Source organism: Humulus lupulus, chromosome 3, assembly GCF_963169125.1.
Source record: "Humulus lupulus chromosome 3, drHumLupu1.1, whole genome shotgun sequence".
Taxonomy (NCBI): domain Eukaryota; kingdom Viridiplantae; phylum Streptophyta; class Magnoliopsida; order Rosales; family Cannabaceae; genus Humulus; species Humulus lupulus.
Window position 1 is genome coordinate 110,050,090 of NC_084795.1, and position 7,321 is coordinate 110,057,410.

Consider the following 7,321-nt stretch of genomic DNA (forward strand, 5'->3'; position numbering starts at 1 on the left):
GCTGAGTGAGCCAAGCATACAAGCGGTCGAGACCAATATGGAGATTCTAATGGAGGATACATGGATGGCACCTTACTTGGAGTATCTGACAAACGGTGTGCTACCAGCAGATAGAAACAAAGCCAGAACTCTACAAAGGCGAGCCGCTAGATACATATTGGTCGATGGTGTTATGTACCGAAGAGGATATTCAATGCCATTACTCAGATGCGTTACACCAGAAAAAGCTAAGGAACTCATGAAAGAGGTGCATGAAGGCTTCTGTGGGGATCACGCTGGGGGGCAGAGTTTGGCAAAGAAGATTCTAAGGCAAGGCTACTTTTGGCCCACTATGAACGAGGATTCGATGGAGTTTGTACGAAGATGCGATAAATGTCAAAGATTCTCCAAGATCCCACGAACAGCTCCAAATGAATTAAAACATATGCAAAGCCCGTGGCCTTTTGCAGTATGGGGGATAGATTTGATTGGATCCCTTCCTACAGGGAAAGACGGAGTAAAGTACGCAGTCGTGGCAGTTGATTACTTCACCAAATGGGCCAAGGCTGAACCACTCGCCACCATAACGACCAAGAAAGTTCTTGACTTTGTCATCAAGAACATTGTTTGCCGCTATGGTTTGCCCCGAAAGATAGTTTCAGACAACGGAACCCAATTTGACAGTGACTTATTCACCGACTTCTGCGAAAGACATGGAATTATTAAAAGCTTTTCTTCAGTTGCGCATCCCCAAGCAAACGGATAGGTCGAAGCCGTGAACAAAACTCTTAAAGATACCTTGAAAAAAAGACTTGAAGATGCTAAGGGAGCATGGCCGGAACAGCTACCTGAAGTCCTCTGGTCGTATAGAACATCTCACCGAACAGCGACAGGTCATACCCCATTTTCCCTGGCTTACGGATATGAGGCTATGTTACCTGTCGAGTTAGATCCCCCCTCACATCGACGCATAACATACGACCAGGACCAGAACAGCCAACTGATAGTGGAATCCCTAGACTCAATTGACGAGATACGGGAGAAGGCCCAACTCCGAGTTGCTGCATACCAGCAAAAAGTCGCCCGGTACTTTAACTCCAAAGTTAAAGAAGGAAAATTCAACGTCGGAGACTTGGTGTTACGATGAGTTTTCTTAAACACCCGCGACCCCACTGCGGGAGTACTCGGACCTAATTGGGAAGGACCTTACCAGATTGAAGAAGTCCTTCATCCGGGCACCTACAAACTTGCACGCCTAAACAGAGATCTTGTTCCACGTTATTGGAATGGAGAACACCTGCGCAAGTATTATCAGTAAACAGTCCTTTTTAAAGGATTGGCTTGTATTAAATTTTACTTTTTACAAGTTTTGCAAAGAGGGTTAGCCACGTTGTATGGCTAATCGCTCTATTTTAGAATCACTCATAAAGACATGTTTAGTCCATTTTTAATACGAGATTATAAGGGGCTGTGTGCAGCCAGTCATTCTTGCCAACCTTTGTGAATTTATATTTACAAGTATTTGTTCATTAAGTGTGTTGCTTTGCTGTATTACAAGTATTACTTTTTCACGCGAGCAGAAATGATCAAACAGGTCATGGTCAAGGCAAGTGACCAAGGACCTAAAGCTCCTCGATCACTTGGGGGGGCATATAAGGCACATCGATAGCAAAGCGTACCATGAGGTACGTAAACACATGAACAAAATGAGTGAAAGCATGCTAAGGTACTTAGAGTATTTTTCAAAATTTATATTTTGTTAAATCAAGCCAAAGTACTATGCTAAGTTCGGTCATATGAACAAATGTTATAATGAATGAAAATGTTATAGCATCATGATGTAATCTTTTACATCGCAAGCATCACTGCTTGGATGTAACTGTTCATGTAAAAGGAAAAGTTTGCTCCCCATGCAGCAAATTCAAAAAAAAAAAAATAAGGGGTATTGTTTTTACATCATGACCCGTTGGTCGTGTAATCAAAAGAAAGAAATAATAATAAAAATGCTCAAGAGGCATTGGGAGCAGGAGGGTCTTTATCAGCATTTTGGTTGGCAGCATCCTCAGCAACTCCTTCTTCCTCTACGCCAGCAATGCTTGGGGAAGCAGGGACCCTGGCTCTTGCCTCCTCTTCAGCCAATTGAGCAGTGCAGCGAGCCAGTTCGGCAGTCCTAACATCTTCTGAAAGATAGCTGAAGTCAGCGCCCTGGTTGTGTATTCAGAAGTTGTAAAAACACCGCAGCGTCGTCCTCTTATATCTTTCCAGATTTTTAGAGTTGTCAAGGCTCAGCTGCTTTCCTTGGCCCTCAAGAGTAGCGATGGCCTCGTCCTTGGACTTAAGCACCTCACCCAGTCTCTTGACTTCGCGATACTGGACTCGGCTGGCCTCCTGATACTCCTCCCTCTGCATTATTATAGCAGCCTTCGAAGCTTCAGCCTCCGATAGCTTGGTCACCGCGACATCCCTCTGCTGAACCATCGCCTCAAACTCCTTTGCATGCCTGGCCTTTGCAGCTGAAAATTCCTCGGTCGCTTTCACCTGGTGCCTCTCGATAGCCTTTGCCCGAGCCTGTTCGATGGTGGCTTGGGTGCGGGTACGAGCAGCAGTTGCAGACAGCAAAGCCTGAGGACAGAAGATAAAGTTAGAACCTGTTGCAAAGAATAATAGACTAAGGCCTAAGAGATAAAGAGGCACTTATGCTGGCTATTTCGTTCAGAGTCCTGTTCAGACTTTGGTCGACCACCATACTCTCTGCCTCAACCAGTGCATTTTTGGCGCGGTCGTTCTTCGCGATGTGCGCGAGGTGATCTTTGGCTGCTCGTAAGGCATGGCTCGAGAGTTTGGCCCCAAGAGTTTCCTCCCGCTTGTTTTGTTCCCTGGTGGGCGCAGCCGGAGGGTTTGACGGGGCAGGAGGAGTCTGCTTCTCAGCAGGAGCCAGAGGATGAGCAGAAGTTTGCCCAGTTGGCACGTCCTTGGGAGGGTCTTCTGTTCGACTCTTTTTGGCGGGTCCCTGGCTGGTTTCGCCATGGTGTCTCCTTGACGACTTTCACCGGAGCTGAGGAACTTCCTCTTCCTCCTCAGCCTGGTATAGGTCGAAGACGTTGGGAGTGGCCATATCTGCACACAAGTAAAAACATGCAAAGGGTATAGATAAAGGCAGATGAAGACTCTTCATCAAAACAGAAAAGAAGATCACAAAGTAATACCCGAGCTACAACTACTGGTCGCTATACTATTGACTCTATTAGTCACACATTCACTATTTGGCACGAAGAAGTCTGGCCCTAGATTTGGAGTATATGTAAATTTGCCCTCCCCGTCAAACAAATGACAGGGAATTGGCAAGCTATTTAAAAGCAAAATAACTTTACCGTTCTCATCAGAGGATTCCCCCAAGTCCACAACCGGCTCTTTGGCCTTTTGTTTCCCTTTGCCTTGGGGAGCAGAAGGCCTTTCTGCGGAAGGATTGCCCATGGGCTCCCTGATGGTAACCCCCGTCGGCCTCCTTCGGGGAGGGGACGCAGGAGGTTGCTGCTCGGGAACCCCCTCGGCAGTGGCATCGGCTACCACAGGTCCTCTTGTTTCATGGCGAGGAACAAGGAGGCCAGACAGCCTCAATTTTTCATCAGTGACCAGGGACTTGACGCTTTTTTCTGCGTCCGTCATCCTGGCCAGTGCATTGGACCTCAACACCATGTTTGGGATTGGGGTCGGACGTAACCATGGGCCTGAAAGACAAAGTATAGTTTGAGAAGAATAAAGGGAGACTCTTTGATTAAAAGTATCGACCAGTAAAAGACAGCACTTACCTCCTCGAGCGAAGGCCAGGTTGTTGCTGGTTATGTCCGGAGTAAGGAAGTACTCCTTACTGTACTGCCCCACGTTGGATATATGTGTAGTGTCACTCAGGAACGTCCGGTTTGTCTCCTGGTGGCAAAGATGGAAGAAACCCGTCCCATATTATTGCGGGTTAGATTTAAGTTCGAAAAGATAATTGACCTCGTGGGGGGTAGGTTCAGGCCATTTTTTAAGTTTGTACAAGATATAGAGTGCGGCCAACATTCTATATCCGTTTGGAGTAATTTGGAAGGGGGCGAAATCGAAATAATTAGCCACCCCTGATAAAAAGGATGTAGAGGGAGGAAAGCCCCTGCCTCTATGTGATACCGAGACCAAGCGTTGTATATACCTCCGGGGAGGTTAGCCCTTTGGTCTGCGGCAGGAATTCTAATGGTAACCCCTGTGAGAGGGTACTTCCTGAAATAGTTAGCAACCATCCGAGGGGTCACTACGCTTGTCGGGGAGATATACCACTCGACATCAGGCAGATTCTGATGGCGAGGGCGGGCTCTAATTTGGATGTTAGGGTCAGGAACAGGATTGTCTCGACCACTGGTCGAGGGAGCCCTAGCCTGCGAATCAGGCTGGGCAGGAGGGTTTGGACTATCGTCGGATTCAGGTCTTTTCTTGCCTACAGATTTGGAACGGGCCATTTGAGATGGAGAAGGACGAGGTCTGGAAAAGGATCATGAGAAGGGAATCTCGTGGATTCGGTCAGCCGGTTGTTCTTCGCCTTCGAGCAGCTGGGCGAGAAGATCGTCGTCGATGGGCCGTTCACCTCCCCACAAATCTGGCATCAAAGTCTGGAAATAGAGGAATGGGGAGGTGAGGATAGAGAATTTTTAAAGGCTTTTTAGAATGGCGCTGGTCGAGTATAAAAGTCAAGCTTTTATACAACAGCATTCTAACAAAAAGCTAAATTTTTCCATATGAACAGTTTGAAAAACGGATCAAAGGATGATAGTAAAAAGTTTTTCAAAAAATCTTTTTCAACTCCACTTAGGGTGGGAAAAATCTATTTTCCAACTAGCCTAAAGATCGAAATTTTACTTCGATTTTACGTCCTAAAAGTATGATCCCGACTATTAAACTAACTCGTAACCCTTTTTCGCCTACAAGACATTCTACGCACAAGCATCTCAAACGAGAAGCAGATGAACTCAAAGGTCAGCATACTGAAGCATGCAATATAAAAATTTGAAACATAAAGATTCGAAGACTTACCGGAAAGAAGATCGTTGAGAATGGTAAAAAAGTCTTCGGGAGTCAGGGAACTCTCGTACTGAATCTGAAAATGCAGAAAAACGGCCTCCGGAAAAGATTAAAGCTCTGGTTTTTAGGGTTTCTTGAGAAGGCAATGGCGTGCGTAAAAAGAAAACGGGAAGTTTGGAGATGTTATATAAGTTTGTCTGTGGCATAAAAAAGGTGTAATCATCAGTTTCCCTTTTTTCAAAGTATGGGGAAGAGGAATATCCGTCGAATTATTACTGGGGAACCGAAAAGTCATGATTAGACAGGAGTAGGTTACTTTTTCCAAGAACACACGAAGGGTTCTGACACGTAAGGCGAGGTTACCGAAGGGTCGTTCGCTCAAAAAGTTTATTTATTGCTCGTAATAAATAAACTTGGGGGGCAAATGTTATCCAAAAAATTGGAGTTGATGACGTGGCAAGTAATCCCTGGACACGTGGCTGACGCCTGGAAGAGCTCTGCTAGTGTATCGACCAGAAGACGTATTAGAAGCAGTAAGCGGCCCAGTCTTACCTGTGACCAGTCTGGTCGATGGTTCCGTGTGCAATGTAATATTACTGTAAAGATCTTTGTAGATCCCGAATTTAACTCACACAATCTCCTGAATATCTGATTATTTAGGAGATAATATCGGCAACTAAATCATGTAATCCCCCTTGAGCCTATAAATAGGAAAAGATAGCTCAAGGGAGGGGACTTTTTGGCTTTTGAATTATTTGGGACTAGAGTAATTCTCCTTGGAATATCGTATTGTTCTTCAGAGGTTAGTGAAGCTCATTGAACCCTTGTTCTTTGATCACTCCTTTGATTGTTATATCAATAACAATCTGAGTGGACGTAGGTCATTACCAGATCCTGGGGCCGAACCACTATAAAATATCGTGTTCTTATTACTTTTTGTCATTCAATTCTTTTCAACGTATTAATTCACATCAAGCATATTCTGACTCAGTGTCAGTTGGCCAAAATCTGGGTCAACAAACCCTATGAGTATAATACAATATAAGGTTCAAAGGCCGGATGAATGGTCCACGGAGAATTTGGTGTGGAGATGGGAACTATAGGTGGATGTCACTTCATCTCCTAGGGTTCGTTGTACCGGGAGGTTTAGCTGACAGTGGAATCTGGGATGCACGGATATTGAAAGGTAAAATGATGTGATGGTGGGCCATAGGAATGGACCACATTAGACTGTAAATAAGGTGATTGAACAGAGAAGAAGTTGTAACTCAGCTGAATGAGATGGCATAACTTGATTTATTTGACTAGTAATGCACTGGGGCATTGATAACATTAAATTGAGACTCCATAACTTTCTGAGTTTTGGAAAGGGACCAGAGAACGAAGGAAATAAAGTGGTAATCTGGAATCGCTGATTAATTGCAGATAAGATAGCAACCTAAGGGCTTAACAATTATGTTAAGGGATTAGGCATTGAATGTGCAACATTTGGGATATCGAGAAAAGTGTATTCTTTGATGAGACAGTCATGGTATTGGGTGCTGAAATACAACTAAGGTGACATGGCATATAACCTAGTAAGATAAAAGCAAGGAACACCATGCGAAGTAAAGGATTAAGAAATTTGTATCTCCCTAAGTTAGACAGCAAGAAAGAGTGTGATAGCTGAGGAAAGAAAGAGGAGTTTTAACTCCCGATTCGACAAGAGTTTTAAGATCATAACAAGGGTTTGACCAAGGGCTTATAAGATGATTTCACTCTGGTAAGGGTGATGATTTATAGGTATTTCTGGCATTAAGAATAGATCAATGAAGAGATCGTTGGGAATTATCAAACTCTGGAAGTATAGCGGGTCTGGTATGCGAGTAAAGGTTAACGGAGGTATAGTTATCAGTTGAGACCATAAGGAGTGATATGGTTACTCATGCTTGAGTATTACCGAAGCTTAAGAATAGAGATGTTAGTTCTTGGGAATTTTGGTCAGAGGTATGAGGTTTACTGTCTGACATGTTCAAATAAATTTTGAGGACGAAATTATTATAAGGAGGGGATAGTTGTAACGACCCAAAATTACTAATAAGGCTTAAGAGCCTTGATTAGTGTGCCAGGAAGGCATAATTGGAGGTTAAGAGAATTAATGGTAAGGAAGCGTGAAATGGGTATTGAATAAGTATGCGAGACCTGTTTGGCTGGTAAGGGCATAATGGTAATCTTGGCCCGTTAGGGCATAAATGTGAATGTGTGTGATAAATTGTTGAGACCACATTATTATGTGGGTAGATTGATAAAT